Source organism: Prionailurus viverrinus, chromosome D1 (assembly GCF_022837055.1).
Source record: "Prionailurus viverrinus isolate Anna chromosome D1, UM_Priviv_1.0, whole genome shotgun sequence".
NCBI lineage: Eukaryota > Metazoa > Chordata > Mammalia > Carnivora > Felidae > Prionailurus > Prionailurus viverrinus.
In genome coordinates this window covers 112,833,131-112,855,212 of record NC_062570.1, presented here as the reverse complement: position 1 = coordinate 112,855,212, position 22,082 = coordinate 112,833,131, and the positions used below count along the sequence as shown (strand labels likewise).

General features: G+C 55.3%; 1 protein-coding gene across 9 annotated transcripts in view; it reads left to right on the top strand.

Annotated features, from left to right (window-relative positions):
• The first annotated feature begins 3,037 nt into the window (after window positions 1–3,037).
• SHANK2 (SH3 and multiple ankyrin repeat domains 2) overlaps window positions 3,038–22,082 on the top strand; it is a 516,273-nt gene continuing 497,228 nt past the window's right edge. For 4 of the 9 annotated variants that reach the window (XM_047877836.1, XM_047877835.1, XM_047877834.1 and 1 more), the window contains exon 1: window positions 4,060–4,184. The gene's annotated coding sequence lies outside the window, so the exon portion shown is untranslated. Of the gene's footprint in view, window positions 3,166–4,058; window positions 4,185–20,746; window positions 21,128–22,082 lie in introns of those variants that run through there. The other 5 variants (XR_007156245.1, XM_047877837.1, XM_047877838.1 and 2 more) reach the window with 3 other exon arrangements.

The window sequence follows — 22,082 nt, the reverse complement described above, 5'->3', positions numbered from 1 at the left end:
TGGGAACTAATGGAGAGCAGAGGAGTGGAGGGGTCTGTAAGATCTGGGAGTATTTACAGGATCAGGTTTGTGACTGAGCTAGAAGCTGTCGCAAAATTATGGAGAAATGACTGAGCTGTCCAATATTTGATGCGCGGGGTCGCCTGAGGGAAGTAGATCTCTCGCTGGAGCGGGAAACGTGTTGAAAACCATTGCAGAAGCGTGGGGATCTGGCAGGGATGGGGGAGTGAGGCAAGCTTGTCGGCTGGAGAACCCGCCTTCACCTGCCTTCACCTGGCTCTGACCCCATGTCCTTGGGCAAGTCCCATGCCTCCTTCTGCCTCAGCTTTCCCACCTGGAAGCTGGAGGGTGGCGATGCCTGGACAGCCTGAGAACCCTGCGCTGGGGGGTGCCGGTCCCTAGGTCCCAAACCCAGGAGCGGCCCTGGAGGCAGACAGGCCTCCGACCATTGGGGTTCATCTAAGCCCCACAATACTTATAATGTTTTCCCCAGGACAGAGAAGTTGGTTATGTTCTGCATGTTGTAGCGGTACGGTGTCCCAGTTTCTAGCGCTCTGTAAAATAGCTCCTCTTTCTGGGAGGTCCCGGGTGCTCTGTGCTCAGTGGACAAGCCATAAATACCGTGGCTGATGGCTGAGGGCTTCAGGTTTTACAGGAAAAAAGAGCTGTCAGATGGAAAACGGCGTATCTTTCCGCAAGCCCATTCCAGCAATATCAGACATGTCGGGGTGGGGGGGGGGGACCCAGGGAAAGGCAGCTTACAGAAACAAAAACGGGGAGCTCCCAGGTCGAGAAGTAAAAGGATGATTCCCCTCTTCCCACACTGAAACTAAAGCAAGGCGCCCTGTGACTCGTGCTGTCCTGGCCCCCCGCCCCCCATACACAAGACGGCTGAAAGGCTCAGTGCGGTGCAAAGGCCCAGCACACGGCGGGGACGGGCTGTCAGGGCTGAAGGTGCGCCTTGAAAATCCCTCCCGGTGAGCGGGAAGGGGTTCGAAAAGGCGGTGGCCGCGGGTCCCGAGTCTCTCATGAGAGGCTCTTCGAGACTTGAAGGATGTTGCCAGGCAACAAACGGATCCCACTGGAGGGGTGGCTAGGGGTGTCCCCTTGGGTGGACAGGCTGGCAGAGGCCTGGATCCCTGGGGAGGTGTCTCTTGAAGGTGGCAGAATGGTTTTGGCGCTGGGACCCCTCTGTGGGGACAACGGAGATGTGTTCACAGCTGAGCGATGGCCAGCTGTTTCTCTGCTGGCCCCAGGGTGGTCCTAGAAATCTGGGGAGGAGCATCTGGGGGGGTTGGGAATCTGGGTGGAGGAGGTGACATGTTGGGGACTTTGAGTTGGAATTGCGGGCAGACCCACTACTTTGTTCAGATGACACGCTTTGTTTGGGGTCAAGGGGTCTGATGTAAGTTATGGGAAGGTAACCCCCGCCTCCACTCCCTCTAAGCCCCCCCTGTACCCCTGCTTACAAGTCAAAGAAATGATGCCTGTCGGATCCTGTCAGGGCCTCATTCTTCCTGTTTAAGGATTACTGTTATTTGATGGATGGCCTCCTTTATTCACTCAACAAACATTTTAAGGCTCATGCTTAAGGAGGCAGCGGAGAGAAAGACATCTGCCAGGAGCCCCGGAAGAGCTACAGTATTTACTTCACGTGTGTCCTGAAATATTTAGGCCCCAAATACAACTTTTTTTTTTTTTTCTACCCTAAGTGCTTTTAAAGACTTCTTTGAAATGTGGGACAATTATGCAAGCAGGGGAAAAAAAAAGTATCTAGAGCAAATATTTAACTTTGCCTTTGGTGTGTTGAAGTCACTGGCCCATGCAACTCTCTGAGGCGTGTTCTAGAAGACTGGCTTTAAAAAGTATACGGATCATAACATAGATACATAAAGATGTAAATGTACTTATGGAGTCTTTACTGTTCCTCCTGGGGAGACAGCGGTGGGGTTTCGCAGAATGGAAGGCTGGCTCCTGAAAGCCAGGTCTCTGTCACAGCCTGGAAGCTGGTGCTTGCCGCCCCCCCCCCCCCCAGCACCTCCCCCACTCACACTGCACATCTCAGGCAGGAATGGCTCTCCCTTCCAGAACACTGGAGAACTCAGGACACAGAAGCCTCCATAGCTCGTGTAATTACCAGTGGATTTTGGGGGGGGGGGGGGGGCTCCAGAAGTTATTAGCCAATAGCTCAGGCATCAGGTCGGGAGTGTCACAGCCAGGAGCCGGGGCCCGGGCTGGTGACAACCCCCTTTGGGTTTCGTCAAACCTGGCAGTCCCCGAGTCCCGGTTAATGACAGGATCCCCGGGGGTCCCCGGGGTGGGGGGGTGGTGCTTGACCCCCGGGCTTCATCTGAGCGGCGTGTGTGTATCCCCCCCCCCCCCCCCCGCCCCCGCCCTCGCCCCGAGTCGCTCCTCGGCCGGGAGGGCGGCTGGCCCCCGGAAGGCAGGCGCCCAGGTGGAAGGTGGCCCGTGAGGCAGCCGGCGGCGTCTCGCCCGGGCACAAAGTTTTCATTTGCCCTGAAGACGCCGAGCCGTGCCTTCGGCCTCTGTGTTTCCGAATCCTATTAACAAAACACTCAGGGGCGGGAGCCGGCTGCGTTCGGGATAATCGCGCCGAGGACTTCGCGGTCCGAGGGCTTTCTCGCGGAAGGGGGGCGGCGAGCCGCGCCACCCGGGGCGGGGCGGGGCGGCGGGCGGAGGCGGCCCTGGGCGCCCGCCGTCTCCCGGGGTTGCCACAACAGACCCCGCGCGCCGCGCCCGAGCCGCCGCCGCCGCCGCCGCCGGGGCCGGAGCGGCCGCGGCAGGTGCGGGAGAGGTCGCGGGCGGGCCGCGCTCGCGGGTCCGGGGCCGCGCGCGCCCTCGGGCGGCGAGAGGACCCCTCCCCCACCCTCGCCGGCGCCTGCCGCCCGCGCGGGGCCGAGGGGAGGGACCGCCGAGCGCCCCCGCCAGGAGCCCCCCGCCCGGGCGGCAGCGCGGGGCGGGGCCCGGCGCCCCCCACCCCACCCCACCCCACCCCCGACACCTGCGCGGCGGCGGCGGCGGCGGCGGCTCCGGAGACTCCGGCCGGGCTGGGCGCGGCGCCGCTCGGGTCCCCGCGGCGGAGCCAGGTGCGCGCGGACGCCCGCCCTCCCCGGGGGCTCTCGCCGGCCCGACTCCCGGGACCAGGTAAGGCGGCGGCGGCGGCGGCACGGGGCGGGGGCGGCCGGGAAGGACAGGAGGTGGCCCCCGGGCGCCCGACCCTGCTCCCCGGCTGCATCTCGGGTGCGTCTGGATTACGGGAGCACCAGCTGCCGGTTAAGCGCAGCACTGAACCCTTCGGAGCTGGGCACGGGGTGGGGGTGGGGGGTTGGGAAGGGGGGGCTCCTCGCGTCCTGGTGGGGTCGCTTCTCGGTGAAGACACCTTCCCCCCGCCGCCACCCCCGGCTTCCTTTGGAGTAGGGGCAGGTTTCAAAAGCCGTGGAAGAGGAGTGGGCGCCGAGAGTAGGAGCGACTCCTTTGTGCCCCCGGCGCACGCACCCCCTCCCGCCGGGGCAGCACAGACCTACCTCCACCGCCTGCCCGGGGTCTGGTTGCCCTCGGTCGCCACCCGCCGGCCCGGGGACTGGAGTCCGTAGGCTCGGCCGAGGAGCGGGCTCGGGGCCGCCAGGGGGCGCGCGGGGGGCGGGGACCCAAGCCGCGGCGGCAGGGTCCCCAGAGACCCTCCTGCGGTCACCCAGCCGCGAGCCAGCGCACAGAGCCCCCATCCAGATACGCGCGGCTGGAGCAGCGGGCTCCGCGAGGCCGGGGCCGGCGCACCCCGCGCAGGCCCCAGGAGTCGCGCGTCGGGCCCCCCACCCCGGTCCCGGGGTCGCGCAGTGCCCATGCTTTGTGTCCAGCCTCTGCCCGCCGCGCGCCCCGGCCGGGATACGGTGGGGGGGCACCGGGCTGGTGTAGGTGAGGGGCCCCAGCGGCCCGCCGCCGCCGCCCGTGAATTATGCAGGAGGCTGGCACTGGCGCGCTCGAGTTGCTCAAGTTTCCCTGGCAACTTTCGCCCGGGCATCCCTCCTCCCGGCGGCCGGGCAGCTCCGCCCGCGCAGCCCGCGGCCCAGGCGCCTCCGCAGGGCTGCCGGGGCGCGGGGCGCGCGCCAGGAGACACCGACCGCTCACGCGCCACCTGGGCCGGGGCCGCTGGATTGCGCGAGCAGGTGCGACCCCCGTGGGGGACTTCGCCCGGGTTCGGAGGGTTCGGGGGTCGGGGTGGCCCTTGCCGCCCGCGTTCGGAGGGTGCGGCCCCTCGGTGGACCTCGCCGCCTGGGAAAGGAGGGCGCGGGGGCCGGGGTGGACCTCGGTTTCGGAGGGTGCGGCCCCGCGGTGGACCTCGCCGCCTGGGTTCCACCGCTCTGCGCGGGATGCGAGGGGCGTGCACGCAGGCCAGGTTTAGTGTTTCCATGGGGCTGGGGGCGTCCAAATGGGGTGAGGCCGGTGCTCTTGGCCATGGAGTTCGTGGAGGAGCTTTTAAAGCGACCCTGGGCGGTTGGAAGGCACTTGGGCCGCTTAGGTCGCGGTTCGCGAGGGGGCCTGGGGGGCCGGCAGCTGTGGGCACGGTCCTGGGAGTCCTCAGAGGCCTTCCAGAAATGAAGTGGTTTCCACGTGGAAATTGGAGGCAGTAAATTGGTGACCTCTTTTTTGTTTGAAACTCAAGTTCGAATTAATGAGGTCAGTCCTCTAATTAAATTAAGTTTGGAGAAGCAGAGAGGTAATTTCGGAATCCCTCCGCTGGGGGATGGCGCTTTGATCTCCACCTGGGACTTGGCCCTCGACTTTACTGACCCGGGCAGGAGTGTATGCTCGGCCCGGATTCAGCCTTGATCCAGGGGTCCTGCATGAAATGATAATTAGCGGGGAGCTGGTGGTGCTGGGGGGCTCCGACCATCCAGAACAGCCCCCCCCCCTCCCCGGGAAGCCGCTGCGTTTGGAGACCCGAACTTTCTCGCCACTCGTGCCTGATAACAAGGCTGCACTCGCCTGGAGATTAGTGCCCACTGCGGGGGTCTGGGGTGACTAAGGACGGAAAGTGAAGGTGACTGCCCTAGTGGCCAAGAAGGGGGAGCCAGTGGAGTTTTGCCCTGGAAGTGCCAATAGCCTTAAGGAGGCCGACGGAGACCCTTGTCTGCACAGGAATTAGGCTGTGTTGAGAGCAGCTGGATGTAAGGCTGCTGGGAAGCAGTCCGTTAAAGGAAGCAGGTGCCGTTCCCACACTGGGAAATTTCTGGTTTTCCAAGAAGGAGAAATTGGATGGAAAGGCACATTGGGCCCCTACGGAAGGCGCTGTAACTGTTCGATATCAACAGGAATGCTTGATGAATAAGGTGATTTTGCCTCTAAAGGCAGGTCCCAGTGGGCAGCGCTTGGCTGCTTTGAACAAATCAGCTGTCCGTTGGGAAAGAGGGGTGTCCTCCGGGCCTCTGTCTGCGAGTGTAATTTGCTGGAGAAAAAGCCCGATTCATATTCAGGAGAGTGTCCTAGGGGCTTTCCTTCAGGGCCCCCAGCTGAGGTCCAGGGGTCACCTTGTGCCGGTGACTTGGTCCAGGCCTCTGGGGGGGGGGGGGCAGGCTAGCTAGAGGGAGCCCTGGGCATCCAGGGTCAAAGGTCAGATGTGAAGAAGGCCACCTGGGGAAGATAAAGCAGCTCTGAGATAGTGTCATATTTTACTCACATCAGTGATGGGGACACAGGTGGAAGAAAAAGCCGAGAAACTAAGAAAAACACGCCGGGAGCCACCCGATAGACTGGAAAACACTAGTAAAACCTGATTTTTATGGAGAAGTAATTCGTTATCTTACTGGCTTTATTCTCAAATATGTCAGAGCCCTAATTGAGAGTGTTCTGGTGTCCTTGTTGTCTCTGGTGAGTGATGGGGGTTCCCCAAATGGGGGCCCAGTTTGGGACTTGAGCTGCTAAGGAGGCCGAGATCGGCCTCCGGCTCCAAAGGAATCCTGGGGGTGAGGCTGGGGTTTGCGGTCTACCCTCTGACCCCTGAACTCTCGTTCTCAGGAAATCCCCCCTCCTGCTGCGTAAAGCCGGAGGCAGGCGGAGCTGAGAACCCCGCCCTGGGAAGGCAGCGGGAGGGAGGGGCGTGGCTGGAAACGCTCCAGGAAATGAACAGCGGCGGCCTTCCCGGGAGCCTCCAATTGTCCTCAGCCCCAGGGGGGGAGCGTGTGTGACCTTCCGTCCTCAAAGTGATCTCTGCAAACTTACTAATTCTCTGCTTTGACGGAGGGGAGTTCGCAAAGAGGTGGGCAGGAAAGCGCCCCCAACAGGAGCCAGTTTAAAAAAAATCTTTGGAGTCCCCAGCCCTTCGCCTGGGTGCTGGTTGAGAGACCGGGGACTGATTGGGCGTAGTAGGGCTTGCAGCCTGGAGGCCCCCGGCCGCCTGCCCCTTGTGGCCTGGCCCCTGCACCTGGCCCTCCCACCCAGTGAGGGGCCTGCCGCTCTCTGATGGTCCGAGGTGACCTAGCGCGTATCAGATTTTCTCTGCACGTTGCACTGAGTGAGCTCAAACGGCTGCTGAGCACCAGGCGGGGAGCTGGCCACTGCGGCTGTCCCCCTCCCCCGCCCCCGGGGGCTTCCAGGCTAGCGGGGGAAGGGTTAATGCACAGCGGGACAGGGGCTGTGATAGAAGTGACCTTTGGGTGCTGTAGGGCACAGAGAGGGTCCCCAGCCCAGCCTGGAGGAGGTCTGGTCATCTCTCTGCCTGTGCTGCAGCGGGAACTCGGCAGAAATGGCCACGTTCTTGCTCCCAGAGTGGGGACATGCAGACGGTGCCAGCCAGTATACAGCGACAGCCAGTATTCCCACGTGCTCGGTGCTTTCCTTCTGGCAGACACTGCTTTGCACTCTTGCTACAGATTATCTCATTCAGGTCTCGGGAAACTTGAGAGAGAGAGAGAGAGAGAGAGAGAGAGAGAGAGAGATGGGGTTGATTATTCTCACTGTATGGATCGGAGCCTGGAGCTCAGAGGAGCGAAGTCGCTAGCCCCGGGCCACACAGCCAGGGCGTGGGGCAGCCTCGATTAGCAAACTGCCCGGGAGAGAGAGCCTAGCCCTCAGGCCCCCCCCCCCCCCCGCCCCTCCCCACCACCGCCGCCGCGCCACCCTCGGCCAGGCCAGGGGACGGATTACCCAGCGGGAAGATTCATCCGGTTGGACAATTACTCTTCCTGTAGCTGCGGCCTGAAAAAGAGCTACAATCTTCTGATCAGACTTCTTGGTGTGAGGGGCCCTTTTATTTTCCTTGGAAGCAGACTCCAGAAATGTTTTCAAGTGGCCAGTGAAGGCTCACGTCTTTGGCCCCAAGTGGAAATATCGAGGCCGGTCTTTGGGGGTTGGGAATGCACGTGGCACGGGCCTTCCCACCCGTCAAGGGGTTTCCAGTCTTAAGGGGGCCGGGGAAGGTGAGCCCAGTGCTGGGGCGGATCCGAGAGCCTGCCAGGGCGCTCAGTCCGGGCCCTGGGTGTGCCCAGGGATGGGCCAGCTGAGGCACGTGTCCCTTTCTGGGAGATTAAACCCCTAAAAGCCTGTGGGGCTGCAAGGAGTTTGTGGCCAGCTGCAGTGGAGAGCAGGGTTGCCAGATGGCAGTGCGGGGAGGGGGCGGGGCCTGTGCCCAGTGACCGACCCGGACCGTGCTGGAACATTGTCCTTGTGGGGTTTGCCAAGGACTCTCACGGTGGCTCGGTGAGGGGTGTGCGTTGAATGAGGCCATGAGCTCCTAATGTCAAAGCTGCAGATCTCAAATGCTGGACCTTGGGGGTGGGGGGTGCTCCTGGGGGTCCCCCCGGACATTCTGGCTGAGGCCAGAGGTGCAGGAGCCCGGCGCTCCCGGAGGGTCTGCACCCTCAGGGGTCCTCAGAGCACATTTCGGGCAACGCTCAGGGTTCCGGCCGGCAGGATGGTGGGCCAGTCCTGGGCTGGTGACTGAGGAGACTCACCGGGTGGCATCCATTAGGTGGATAATCATGGCACACACCTGCAGTGGCTGAGCCTGGCTGGGCAAGTGTCTTTTATTTCTTTTCAATATGTGAAATTTATTGTCAAATTGGTTTCCATGCAACACCCAGTGCTCATCCCAAAAGGTGCCCTCTTCAATACCCATCCCCTCCCCTCCCCTCCCTCCCACCCCCCATCAACCCTCAGTTTGTTCTCAGTTTTTAAGAGTCTCTCATGCTTTGGCTCTCTCCCACTCTAACCTCTTTTTTTTTGGGGGGGGGCAAGTTTCTTTAAAGAATTTTTTTTTTTGGCCTCTCAGCTCCCTAAAAACATTGTTTTTAAAAACTATGTGTCCCCCCCCCCCCCCCCATGTTTCCTGCACCATTTTCGTGTGAAAAATTCGAATATGCAGCAAAGCTGAAAGAATCACGCCCCGGGGCCCCTTTATACCCACTCCGGTTCTGACCGGAGCCGTTCAACCACGCGCCTCGTGCATTTTTTTAAGTCAGCATCTAAAGTTGTTCTCGGTAGGTTCTAGAATTTGCTGAGAATGGAGAACCTCGCCTGGGAGGTAAATACCGGCATTGAAAAAGTGTTGGCCAACTCGAGCGGTGTCTTCTGTCCAAACCACCCGCGACGTGGCAGCTCCTGACCCTGGCAAATGGGCACAGCGGCTTCGGGGACTGTTCATCGTTCCTTTGCCTTCTCAAAGCGCTACTGCCCCTCGCCCCCAGAGTGTTACCCCAACGGAATAGACGTCCGAGCTTGTCGGTCTTTCGTTAATCGCTCGTGCGTATTTCTGTGCGAGAAAATACACACATGGACTTAGAGAAGCTTTTCTTGTGACATCAAGGCGCTCACGCGGAAATGAGGTCTGGCTGGAGGAGGCGGTAGGTTCGAACACCATAAAACGGTGTGGATTTCAGAAATGGTGGAAAGGAAGGTTCTACTGGGCATGTACCTGTTAGCCAGTGGGCGGCGGTGATTTTGGTGTTTGAATTCAAGGCTTGCTTGAATTGCCTTCCTCTGTTTGGTACTGGGAGCCCTTCCCCACCCCCACTCCCTCCCCGGCGAGGTTCAGAGGGCCTGAAGGCCTTTTCCTCTGTAGAAGGTGGGAGAGGCTGCTGGGGAAGGGGACCCCCCAAGGCCTTTCTACACGGAGCAGGTCAGGAGACTGGTTCCCTTTAGACTGGCCCCTTGCCGAGGGTCCACACTGTTTAGAGCCCCCAGCGGGAGGGAGAGAAGTGGGCCAGATGCTGCCCCACTCTCAGGGTTCCTGAAAATGAGTCCCACCCTGGGGACGGTGTAGACCCCTAGGTGACAGTAGTGGCAGATGATGCCACCTGAATGCTCCACATGAGCCACGTCCTGCAGACTGGGTGTCCTGCCCCAGAGTGTCCCTACTTGGGGGACCCATGGGTCTTCCGGCCCATGAGACCTCCCCCTTCCCTGGGCTGAGAAATCCCGCAACAGTGCCCAGATCCCCGGGTGGGTGGGGAGAGGCAGGGAGCCGGGACGAGGGGCTGACCAGGGGCTCTCCAGGGGCGCTCGGGGACCCGTGGTGGTGCCTGAGCCTGAAGAAGGGATGTGCACGCCGGGTCCCAGAGGGCCTGGGCCCAGGGAGAGGGTCACACATTCTCAGTAGAGCTGAAGGCCTTCCTGGGACCCTGGGGAGCAGGAACGCCCTGGGGGGGGGGGCACAGAGGCGTGTCTGCTGTGGCACTTGGGCACGGCTGCCACCACCCAGGGTTTTTCCTGCCCTCCTGCCCCCCCCCCCCCCGTCTTTCTCCTTCTTGATTTTGATGGTGTTCTGTGCTCCCACCATCTTGTGCCAGGGGCCTGCCCAGCTGTAGGCATTTGCCCTGACTTTGCGCAGGGCCCCAGGCAGACCGGTGCCCAGGAAGGGACTTGGGTCTCAGCGTCCTGTAGGGGCTCCGGTGTGGAGTGAGCCCCCCGGATGTTTTTGAAAAGACCGATTGGCTGGAAGGCACCACCATTGCATCATCCGCCCGTGATGGCTTCAGACTTTCCTGGACCGGTCAGGCCCGGGCCTGTCCTTTCTCGGCCTCACTCCGAGGGCTTTAGACTTGGGCCGGCCCACTGGCTGCACCCAGGCCCGGCCTCAGGGTCAGCATCCCGAGGGACGGATCTTCTCCTGTCCCCGATCTGCCAGCTGCTCGGGGCTTCAGGGAATGGACGCCCACTGGGACCGGGTTAAGGGGGTATATTGTGGGGACACCCTCTGTCTCTTTGTCAGTGGACCATCTTGCGGTAGCGAGTGGAGGGGGCACTTGGGTCTTTAAGTGCTTTTCCAGGTGCTGATGTCATCGTCACCACGGCCCTGACCACGGACACTTGTAACACCCCCACCTCACCCAAGGCAGATGGAGTCTACCTAACCGTGGAAGGTCACGTGGCCGGGCCAGGACCCTGCGTCAGGCAGCCACCTGTCCCTGCCCTCCCCCACGGGGGGCCCACACGTGGGCGAGGGCACAGGGGTTCTCACGTTTTTGGTCCAAGCGATGAAGTTTTGGGGTGGTGGGGGGCTCCTGGGGTCCGTAGCCTACGGCCAAGAAAGAAATCTTGAAGACATCTTTGGTGCAAAAAAGTGATTTTATTAAAGTGCGGGGACAGGACCCGTGGGCAGGGAGAGCTGCACTGGGGTCCGGATGGGTGACTCATTACAGCCCCTCAGGTTGGCAGGAGGTCAGGGATAGGGTAAGTCCCTAAGGAATTTTGGAAGCAAGGTTTCCAGGACCTTGAGGGGCTGGCTGTTGCTAGGGAAACACCATTTATTACCATTTAATAAAACACATATTCCACGGTGGGGGGAGGGGGGGTTGCCAGCCCGTATTTGGTCCCTCAGCCCGCCCCACGCTCCCTCATCACCCTCTTAAAGAGTTTTTAAGGACCCCAGGAAGCTTTTTGCTTCTGTGCCTTGTAGCTCCTGCTATGTATCCCATTAGAAACTTTTTTTTTTTTTTAACGTTTATTTATTTTTGAGACAGAGAGAGACAGAGCATGAGCAGGGGAGGAGCAGAGAGAGAGGGAGACACAGAATCCGAAGCAGGTTCCAGGCTCTGAGCTGTCAGCACGAGCCCGACGCGGGGCTCGAACTTGCGAACCGCGAGATCATGACCTGAGCCGAAGTCGGATGCTTAACCGACCGAGCCACCCAGGCGCCCCATCCCATTAGAAACTTAAAAAGAGAAGTAGAAATACCTACATAAGACCGCCTCAAAAAGACAATAAGAAACCCATGTATGTGAATGTCAATCACGTTTTTATGAAAACCAGCTATTTCCAAAACAGGACAAACTTCAGGGAGAACCGGGCCATGGGTCTCGTGTTTGCAGAGTCCCTTCAGTGTCTGGTTTAGCACAGGACAGCTGGGTCCTTGTGTCTGCTCTGCACTGAACCTGTTGTCACGCTGCATGTGTGCGGTTTCTGGAAAACCCCTCTGGACACCAGGGAGGAGTGTGAGGGGAAAACAGCTTATGCCCTAGTGTTTCTGTGAGCGCGGTTTGACTTCACAGAGGCCTGAAACGGACTCAGGGAACCCCTGGGGTCCCCTGGACTGCACACCGGGGACCTCTGGAAGAAGCCTGGCACCCGCAACCTGGACGGGATGTGGGTTTGAACACTGGCTTTGCCCTGTAGTCGGGTGGATGTTTCCAGCAACATCTGTCCCTTTTCTTGTCATTTAGGATGCATCTGTGACGTTTCATTGGGGGCTGCAGAGGGTCATCGGGGGGTCCCCTCCCCCGAGGAACAGGCCCCCGAGGACGCAGAGTTAGGGAAGTGGGACACAGGCTCAGGGGAGGCAGGCAGCTGGCTCCATCCACCGCTGGGGTCTGATGGGGTGAGGCCCTTTATCTTAAAAAATTTTTTAATGTTTATTACTTAGTTTTGAGAGAGAGAGAGAGAGAGAGAGAATGAGTGGGGGAAGGCTAGAGAGAGAGGGAGACACAGAATCCGAAGCAGGCTCCAGGCTCCGAGCCGGCAGCACAGAGCCCGATGTGGGGCCTGAACTCACGCCCAGGTTTTCAGCGGAGGCCCAGGCACGGGGGGCCGGGGGTTGCCCCTGGGTGATGGTGGATAAGGGCGCTTTCTCCCGGGCCTGGGGGAGGGTCTCACACTTGGCTTCCCTACTCAGCTCTGCCTGGTGTTGGGACAGGTGAGGTGGGGACGGCAAAGGCAGCTTTTTAAAGTGAGATGAAACACACTGCAGACAGGGCCCCTGCCCCCTCCCCGCCCCCATCCCGCCCCCACTCCTCCCAAGCCGGGATAGATGCTTGCTGAACCCATGAGTCCCTGAAGTGGGCCTTTGTCACTGAGTAACTGAGCGCCTGACTTTTGTCCCTCCTTCGCCCCTGGCCCCTCTGGGCAGTAGGGCTCTGAGAGTCTGTCTGCGCCCCCTGCCCGTATTTATGACATTCGAGGAGGCGGAACTGGGGACTGGGTCCTGGGTCCTGTGTGTGTTGGGGTTCAGCATGGCTTGAGTTCTGGCTCTGGGTCTTGGTTTGTTCCTGCTTAAACCCTACGGTGCTTTGTGGCTGAACAGGCCTGGGCCGGGCCGGGGTGTCGGGCCTCATACCCTCTTTTGCAAATTTCAGCAGCTCCTCTCGACTCTAAATAACAGGCAGGCCTTTTTCAGCGGAATCTGTGCCGGGGGCCGAACGTGTCTTGAGCGGGTGTTCCCTGCTTCTTCCCTCACAGCTGGGATGGTGGTGTTACCCGGAGGGCAGCTGACGGGCAGACGGGTGGTTTCTGCACTTTGGCCGTTTCCAATCGGCACAGGAGCGTGTGGGTGCGTTGCTCTCGGGTGTTTACCCAGAAGTGGGAACACCGGGTCACGTCGTAACCTGATGCTTGCCCCTCCGGGGACCTGCCAGACTGTGTCCCAGAGTGGGTGGGCCGCTCTGCGTTCCAACCAGTGGGTGAGGGTGCCCCTTGCCCACACCTCCTCACCAGTCCCTGCTATTACCTGTCTTCTTGGTTGTGGTTGCTACAGAGGGCGTGGGGTGGCATCCGGCTGTTTTTTTAAGTTGCGTCTGTCTCCTGACGAATGATGGGAGTGCCTTGCGTGCTCCTTGGCCATTTGTATACCTTGCTTGGCGACATGCCTATGCCAAACCTTTGCTCACTTTTTAATTTTTTTTTTAGTCCTTTTATTATCAAGTTGTACGAGTGCCATCTTGATGATAATTTGTCCCATTCTCTGGTTGATAGCGTTCTTTAAAGTATAAAATTTGGGGGCGCCTGGGGGCTCCGTCGGTCGGTGTCTCCCTCTTGATATCGGCTCAGGTCATGATCTTGCGGTTCACGAGGTTGAGCCCCGTGTGGGGCTCTGTGCTGACAGTGGGGAACCTGCTTGGGATTCTCTCTCTCTCCCCCTCTCTCTCGGCCGCTACCCCGTTCTCGCTCTTGCTGTCTCTCTCCAAATAGATAAACTTAAAAAAAAAAGATAAGGTATGAACATCTTGCATCTTGATGGAGACCATCTGTTTTTATTTTTGTTACTTGTGAACTTTTAGTGCCGCGTCTAGGAAGGATTTGCCTAACCTGAGGCCCTGAAGATGTATGTGGGTGTTTTCTCCTAAGAATTTCATCCTGTTAACTCTTGCATTTAGGCATATGATCCATTTTGAGTTAATTTCGGTATATGGTGTGAGGAAGGGGTCCAACTTCATTCTTTTGCATGTGGATGTCCAGCTGTCCCAGGACCATTTGTTGAAAAGATGATACTTTCCGATTGAATTGCCTGGGCACTCTGGTTGAAAATCATTTGGCCACAAAAATCATGGCAGCATTTCTGGACTTTCAAGTCTCTTCCTTTGGTCTATATATCCATTCTTACTCCAGTATGACACCGTGTTGCTTACTGTTGCTTTGTAGTAAGTTTTTTTTTTTTTTCAAGATATGAAATTTACTGTCAGATTGGTTTCCATACAACACCCACTGCTCATCCCAAAAGGTGCCCTCCTCAATACCCACCCCCCACCCTCCCCACCCTCCCACCCCCCAGTAGTAAGTTTTAAAATCAGGAAGGGTTGGGGCGCCTGGGTGGCGCAGTCGGTTAAGCGTCCGACTTCAGCCAGGTCACGATCTCGCGGTCCGTGAGTTCGAGCCCCGCGTCGGGCTCTGGGCTGATGGCTCAGAGCCTGGAGCCTGTTTCCGATTCTGTGTCTCCCTCTCTCTCTGCCCCTCCCCCGTTCATGCTCTGTCTCTCTCTGTCCCAAAAATAAATAAACGTTGAAAAAAAAAAAAAAAATCAGGAAGGGTGAGTCCTCCAACCTGGTGTTTTTTTTTTTTTCCTTTTCAACGTTGGTTTGGCTATTCTGGGTCCCTTGAATTTTTATATGAGTTTAGGATCAGCGTATCAACTTCTGCCAAGAAGCCAGCTGGGATTCGACAGGGATCGTGTTGAGTCTGTAGCTCATTTCGGAAAGTATTGCCATTTTAACGATATGAAGTCTTCTGACCCATGAGCATTAGATGTTTTTGTAATCAGTGAGGTCTTTTGTTTCTTTCAGAAATGTTTTCTAGTTTCCAGAGTACAAATTTTCCATTTCTTGTGTTAAATTTGTGCCTAAGACTTTAATCCTTTTTAGTATCATCATAAGTGAAATTGTTTTCTTAACTTTATTTTCAAATAGTTCATTGTTAGTTTGTAGAGATACTATTCATTTTTTTGTATATCGATCATATATTCTGTAGTCTTGACGATCATGTTTGTTCTAATCATTTTTTAGTGGATTCTTTTTTTTGATTGTATTAAACATGTGTATTTATTATGCACATTTATTTTTAAATTTACATCCAAGTTAATTAGCCTATAGTGCAACTATGATTTCAAGAGAAGGCTCTAGTGACTCATCCCCTACGTATAACACCCAAGTGTTCCTCCCAACAAGTGTCTTCCTTAATGGCCCCTCCCCCCACCCAAACCCCTCCAGCAATCCTCCATTTGTTCTCCATGTTTAAGAGTCTCTTATGTTTTGTCCCCCTCCCTGTTTTTATATTATTGTTGCTTCCCTTCCCTTGTGTTCATGTGTTCTGTGTCTTAAAGTCCTCGTATGAGTGAAGTCATATGATATTTGTCTTTCTGACTAATATCCGACTGACTAACGTCCGACTGACTAATTTCGCTTAGCATAATACCCTCCAGTTCCATGCACGTAGTTGCAAATGGCAAGATTTCATTCTTTTTGATTGCCGAGTAGTACTCCATTGTATATATATCCCACATCTTCTTTATCCATTCATCTGTCAGTTGACATTTGGGCTCTTTCCGTACTTTGGCTATTGTCGATAGGGCTGCTATAAACATGGGGGTGCATGTGTCCCTTCGAAACAGCACACCTGTAACTCTTGGATAAGTACCTAGTAGTGCAATTGCTGGGTTGTAGGGTAGTTCTATTTTTAATTTTTTGAGGACCCTCCATACTGTTTTCCAGAGTGGCTGCACCAGCTTGCATATCCACCAATAATGCAAAAGAGTTCCTCCTTCTCCGCATCCTTGCCAACATCTGTCGTTGCCTGAGTTGCTCATGTGAGCCGTTCTGACCGGTGTGAGGTGGTGTCTCACTGTTTTGATTTGTGTTTCCCTGGTGATGAGTGATGTGGAGCATCTTTTCATGTGTCGGTCGGCCATCTGGAGGTCTTCTTTGGAGAAGTGTCTATTCATGTCTTTTGCCCATTTCTTCACTGGATTATTTGGTTTTTTGGGTGTTGAGTTTGCGAAGTTTTTTATAGATTTTGGATACTAACCCTTTATCTGATATGTTGTTTGCAAATATCTTCTCCCATTCAGTTGGTTGCCTTTTAGTTTTGCTGATTGTTTCCTTTGCTGAGGTCCCAATAGTTCATTTTTGCTTTGGTTTCCCTTGCCTCCGGAGATGTGTTGAGGAAGAAGTTGCTGTGTCCAAGGTCAAAGAGGTTTTCGCCTGCTTTCTTCTCGAGGATTTTGATGGCTTCCTGTCTTACACTTAGGACTTTGATCTATTTTGAGTTTATTTTTGTGTCTGGTGTAAGAAAGTGGTCCGGGTTCATTCTTCTGCATGTCGCTGTTCAGTTTTCCCAGCACCACTTGCTGAAGAGAGTGTCTTTATTCCATTGGATATCCTTTCCTGCTTTGTCAAAGATTAGTTGGCCATACATTTGTGGGCCCATTTCTGGGTTCTCTATCGTGTTCCATTGATCTGAGTGTCTGTTCTTGTGCCAGAACCATACTGTCTTGATGATTACTGCTTTGTAGTATAGCTTGAAGTCCGGGCTTGTGATGCCTCCTGCTTTGGTTTTCTTTTTCAACATTACTTTGTCTATAAGAGGTCTTTGTGGTTCCATACAAATTTTAGGATTGTTTGTTCTAGCTCTCAAGAATGCTGGTGTTATTTTGATAAGGATTGTTCTGGGTAGTATTGACATTTTCACAATATTCTTTAATCCAGGAGCATGGAATATTTTTCCATTTTTTTGTATCTTCTTCAATTTCTTTCATAAGCTTTCTATAGTTTTCAGGTGTGTATTTTTCACCTCCTTAGGTTTATTCCTTGGTATTTTATGGTTTTGGGTGCAATTGTAAATGGGATCGATTTCTTGACTTCTCTTTCTGTTGACTCATTATTGGTGTATTGGAATGCACCCGATTTCTGTGCATTGATTTTATATCCTGCAACTTCGCTGATTTCATGGATCAGTTCTAGCAGGTTTTTGGTGGAATCTTTTGGGTGTTCCATACAGAGTATTGTGTTATCTGCAAGTTTGACTTCCTCCTGGCCAATTCGGATGCTGTTTATTCCTTTGTGTTGTCTGATTGCTGAGGCTATGATTTCCAACACTACGTTGAATAACAGTGGCAAGAGTGGACGTCCCTGTCCTGTTCCTTTTTTAGTGGATTCTGTAGGATTTTCTACACACGAGTTTATGTCATCTGTGGGTAACAACAATTTTATTTCTTCTTCTCCAACCTGGGTGCCTTTATTTCATTGTCTTGTCTAATTGCCCTGCCTGGACGCTCCAGCAGAAGGTTGAGTAGACGTAGCCAGAAAGGACGTTGGTGTCTTGCTTCTGATGTGAGGAGGAAGCACCTAGTCTTTCGCCATTACGTGCGGTGTTGGCCGTGGGTGTCTTGTAGGTGCCCTTTATCAGGTTGAGGAAGGTCACTGGCATTCTTAGTTTGTTGAGTGTTTTTGTCACAGAGCAGTGCTGGATTTTGCCAAGTGCCTCTTCTGCATCTGTTGAGATGATTAGCTCCTTTTTGTCTTTTCTTCTGTTAATATGGTGCATTGCATGAATTGATTTTTGGATGGTATGCCAACTTGGCAATTCTCGGGACCAATCCCATTTACTCATAGTTTATAATCCTTTTCATCTGCAGCTGGATTCAGTTTGCTAGGATTTTCAGCACTTTGCATGTATATGCAGAAGAGATATTGGTTCGTCGTTTTCTTGTGATGGTGCCATGGTAATATTGGCCTCATAAAATGAGTTGTAAAGTGTTCTCTTCTACCTTTTTGGAAATGTTTGTGATGAACTATATTTAATTCTTCCTTCAATGTTTGGTGGAATTCACCAGTGAAGCCATCTGGGCCTGGTGCTTTTTGTGTGTGCGTGTGTGTGTGTGTGTGTGTGTGTGTGTGTGTGGTTTTAATACAGTCTCTACTTGTTATAGGTATGTTTCAAGTCTTCTGTTTCTTCCTGCGTCATGTTGGTTACTTTGTGTCTCACCGAAATCTGTCCATTTTTGTGTGCAGTTGTATATAGTGTTGCCTTATTGTCCTTTTTATTTCTGTGAGGTTGGCAGAAATGTGCTCTCTTTCATTTCTGAGTCTGCTAATTTGAGTGTTTGCCCCCCACCCCCGCTTTTTTTCTTGATCAGTCTAGCTAACAGTTTGCCAATTTTACCCATCTTTTCAAAGAGCCATGTTGTTGGTTTCATTGATTTTTCTCTTCCCTTTTACATTCATTTTGCGCTTTTTTATTCTTTCCTCCCTCAGATCACTTGGCTTTAGTTTATGTGCTTTTTCCACAGGGGGGAGGATAGGTTATTGAGTTGAGATCTTTGTTCTTTTTATTATAGACATTTACAACTGAAAATCTCCTTCTGAGGACTGTTTTTGCTGCATCTCTCAAGTTTTGATATATTTGGTCTTTTTCACTCATTTCAAAATTTTTCTGGCTTCTTTTTCTTTCTTCTTAGTATTTTCCAGTTTCCCTCTGATTTATTTTCTGACCCGTTGGTCATTTAGACAGGTGGTGTTCAATTTCCACATATTCATAAATTTCTATTTTTTTTTTCTCTTATCGACTTAACAGTTTCATTCGGTTGTGGTCAGAGAACATCCTTTGCATGACTGAATCCTTGTTGCGTTTATGGAGGCTCTTTTACGGCTTAGCACGTGACCCATCCCGAACAGTGTTCCGTGCGCACTTGAGAAGAACGTGGGTTCTGCTGTCCTGGGATGGAGCGTCTCCTAAACGTGTCTGATGGTTCTAGCTAGACTCTTGGGGTAAAACAGTAAACCAGAGACACCTATTCCTGCCCTGGACGGCCAGCATTCGAGCCAGGGGAAACAAACACTGAGTGAGGGAGATAATATAGGAGCCTCGAGGCCGTCTCAGAATAAAGGAGAGCTTGCTTAGGGGGCTGTGAGAGGGATGGTTGCAGTCTTCAGTAGGGCAGTCAGGGCGGGCCTCCCTGAGAAGGTGGCACTTGGGCAAAGACTGGAGGGAGATGGGGGGAATCAGGACATGGTATGTCCTGTGAGAATTTAACAGAGATTGACGTGAAAACACTATTGTGCATTTAATGCTTTGTGAGCGGTGGTAACATATACATAACATAAATTTTACCATCGTAACCATTGTTTTAAGTTGCAGCTCGGTGGCTCTAAGCACATTCATGCTGTTGTGCAGCCCTCCCCACCATGTGTCTCCAGAACTTTCCATCTTTCCAAATGGAACCTGTTCCCGTAAAACATGGACGCCCACCTCCTCCCCCAGCCCCGGCGCCCACCGTCCACCCTTCTGGCTCCGGGAATCTGGAGACTCCAGGGACCTCGTGTGGGTGGGTCACACAGTGTCTGTCCTTGTCTGTCCTGTCTGTCCTTGGTCTGTGTCTGGCCTGTTTCACTGAGCATCACGTCCCCCGGGTCCAACCACGTTGTGGCAGGTGTCACCCTTGTCAGGGCTGAATATTACTCCGTTGTGTGGATGGACCATGCCCTGTTTTCCCATTTCTCTGTGGATGGACACTTGGGTGCTCCCACCTTTTGGCCGTCGTGAATGACGCTGCTGTGACCGTGGGTGTGCAGGTTCCTGTTCAAGTCCCTGTGTTCAAAAAGCACGTTTTAAAGCAGTGACCAACCCAAAGCCCACCTGGTCTCGGGGTTCCAAAGCTGAGACTCTCCTGCCGGCTTTGCCCACCCAGTGGAAAGGGGCCCACTTTTCTTCTCAGGTCTGGGGACAGAGCAGGGGTGACCCCGTATGTTGGGGAAATTGTGCAGTACGCTCGCGGTGTCCCCGAGATGGAAAGGTGCTTCTTCCTGGGAGCCTGGTGTCTCCGTTTTGTGGGTTCAGTCCACTTCAGGGCAGGACCGAGGGCTGTGTCACACAGAGAAGGGGAAAGAACGTCTCCCGCAGAAAGTAGCTCATTAACTAATCGGCTGCTCTCTGGTTGCCTCATGACCCGAAACACCGGCTGGTTGAGCAATGTGGTGTTTACTTATCTCGCCAACATTGGGACATGTTAGCTCGTCCAGGGGGACCCAGGCACCCGTGTGGGGTGGGGGACGGGGGGAGGCGGGCTAAGGCACTGTCTGCTCCCTGGAAGCTTTGTCTTGGTGGCATCGGGATTCATAGCTACTTGAAAAAAAAAAAAATCCCACCTCATCACGTTGCTCTAGTTTGCACATTTTAGCGGCTGTGTCGTATTTCGTGGGACGGCGGACCCCAGGTCTCTGGTCTTCTCCTGGGGACTCCAGGCTGTTTGCCGTTTGTCTTTCAGGCTGTGCTGCAGAGAACATCCTTGGCCAGGATGGCTCTTTCTTAGGGTCTGTCCTTAGGGGACAGGTGTTGGCCTCTGTGGCCTGGGGTACACGGGTCCCGCCTTCTCGGATCCTCTCCTCCCAACTGATTGCTCTCCACAGGGGCTGTGCCCAGCTGCAGTGCCATCGTCACAGTGTGAGAGCCGTCCAGTCCTCGAGGAGACTTGACCCTGGTGCCGTCTCGCTGATGCCCACCCGATGGGCGGGAACAGGCACCCGGTTCATTTGCATTTCCTTCGCTCCACTGAATATCTCCTGGTTCACGGGCCACTCGGCTTTCTGAGCCTGAATTTCCTGGATTCCATTTTCTTTTTTTTTTAATGTTTATTCATTTTGGAGAGAGACAGAGACAGAGCATGAGTGGTTGAGGGGCAGAGGGAGAGGGAGACAGAATCCGAAGCAGGCTCCAGGCTCCGAGCTGTCAGCACAGAGCCCAACGCGGGGCTCGAACCCACGGACCGCGAGATCATGCCCTGAGCCGAAATCGGAGGTGACTGAGCCACCCAGGTGGCCCTCATTTGCTTTTCTTCTATTGACCCCATCTGTCTCTTTCTCCAGAAAATGGCCCGCCCCAGCCCCTGATTGGTTTGTCCCTCCCTCTTGTCAAGGGCGGAGCCCCCAAGCTTGTTTGGGGACTGGTTTAGGGCTCTCTTTCCTCTCCTGTTGGTCTGTCGGTCCGGGCCCTAAGTCCACCCTGAGTTTGCAGTTGCTTTAAAAGCAGCTTCGATACTCGGCTGCCTTCTCTCCTTTAGAACTCAAGACAGCCACGGTGCAAATGACTCATTTTGTGGTCGAGAGAAGGGACCAGCTGTGAGGACCGGTCAGCCCAGGGCTCGTGCGGCAGAGCGGATCTGACTCGAGTGTGCCCGGCCCGGTGCTCGGTCCGTCCAGGGTGATGCCCAGGTGTGGAGCGTTGCCTTCTCTTCGGCGTCTGGACACATGCGTCCCCTGATGTGATGGCCTCCTGCATCGAATTTCTGTGGTCCTTTGTGCTTGCTGATTTGTCCAAAGTGAGCGGAATGACCAAGTCCAGGGTCCTTGGGAGAGGACTTTGCCTGGTGGAAGTTACAGCGAGGAGGGGCTGAGTACCTGAGAAGGAACCCCCGTGCCGGGTTGGTGGTTCAGGGACCCCGTGCGGGTTGGTGGTTTGGGGACCCCCTGTGCGTGTTGTGGGGGTGATCCCCTGTGGGTTTGTGGTTGGGGACCCCTGTGTGGCTTATGGTTCGGGGACCCCCATGCGGGTTGTGGGGGTAACCGCCTGTGGGTTTGTGGTTCAGGGAGCCCTGTGCATGTTGTGGTTTGGGGACCCCCATGCCGGGTTGGTGGTTCAGGGACCTCCCTGTGCGTGTTGTGGGGGTGACCCCCTGTGGGTTTGTGGTTCAGAGACCCCAATTCTGGATTGGTGGTTCAGGGACCCCCATGCGTGTTGTGGGGGTGACCCCATGTGGGTTTGTGTTTCAGGGAGCCCTGTGCATGTTGTGGTTCGGGGACCCCCGTGTGGGTTTGTGGTTCAGGGACCCCCGTGCGGGTTGGTGGTTCAGGGACCCCGTGCGGGTTGTGGTTCGGGGACCCCCTGTGCGTGTTGTGGGGGTGACCCCCTGTGGGTTTGTGGTTCAGGGAGCCCTGTGCATGTTGTGGTTCGGGGACCCCCATTCTGGGTTGGTGGTTCGGGGACCCCCCTGTGCATGTTGTGGGGGTGACCCCCTGTGGGTTTGTGGTTTGGGGACCCCCATGCGTGTTGTGGGGGTGACCCCCTGTGGGTTTGTGTTTCAGGGAGCCCTGTGCATTTTGTGGTTCGGGGACCCCTGTGCGGGTTTGTGGTTCAGGGAGCCCTGTGCATGTTGTGGTTCGGGGACCCCTGTGCGGGTTTGTGGTTCAGAGACCCCCATGCCGGGTTGGTGGTTCAGGGACCCCCGTGCATGTTGTGGGGGTGACCCCATGTGGGTTTGTGGTTCAGGGAGCCCTGTGCATGTTGTGGTTCGGGGACCCCCGTGTGGGTTTGTGGTTCAGGGACCCCCGTGCGGGTTGGTGGTTCAGGGACCCCGTGCGGGTTGTGGTTCGGGGACC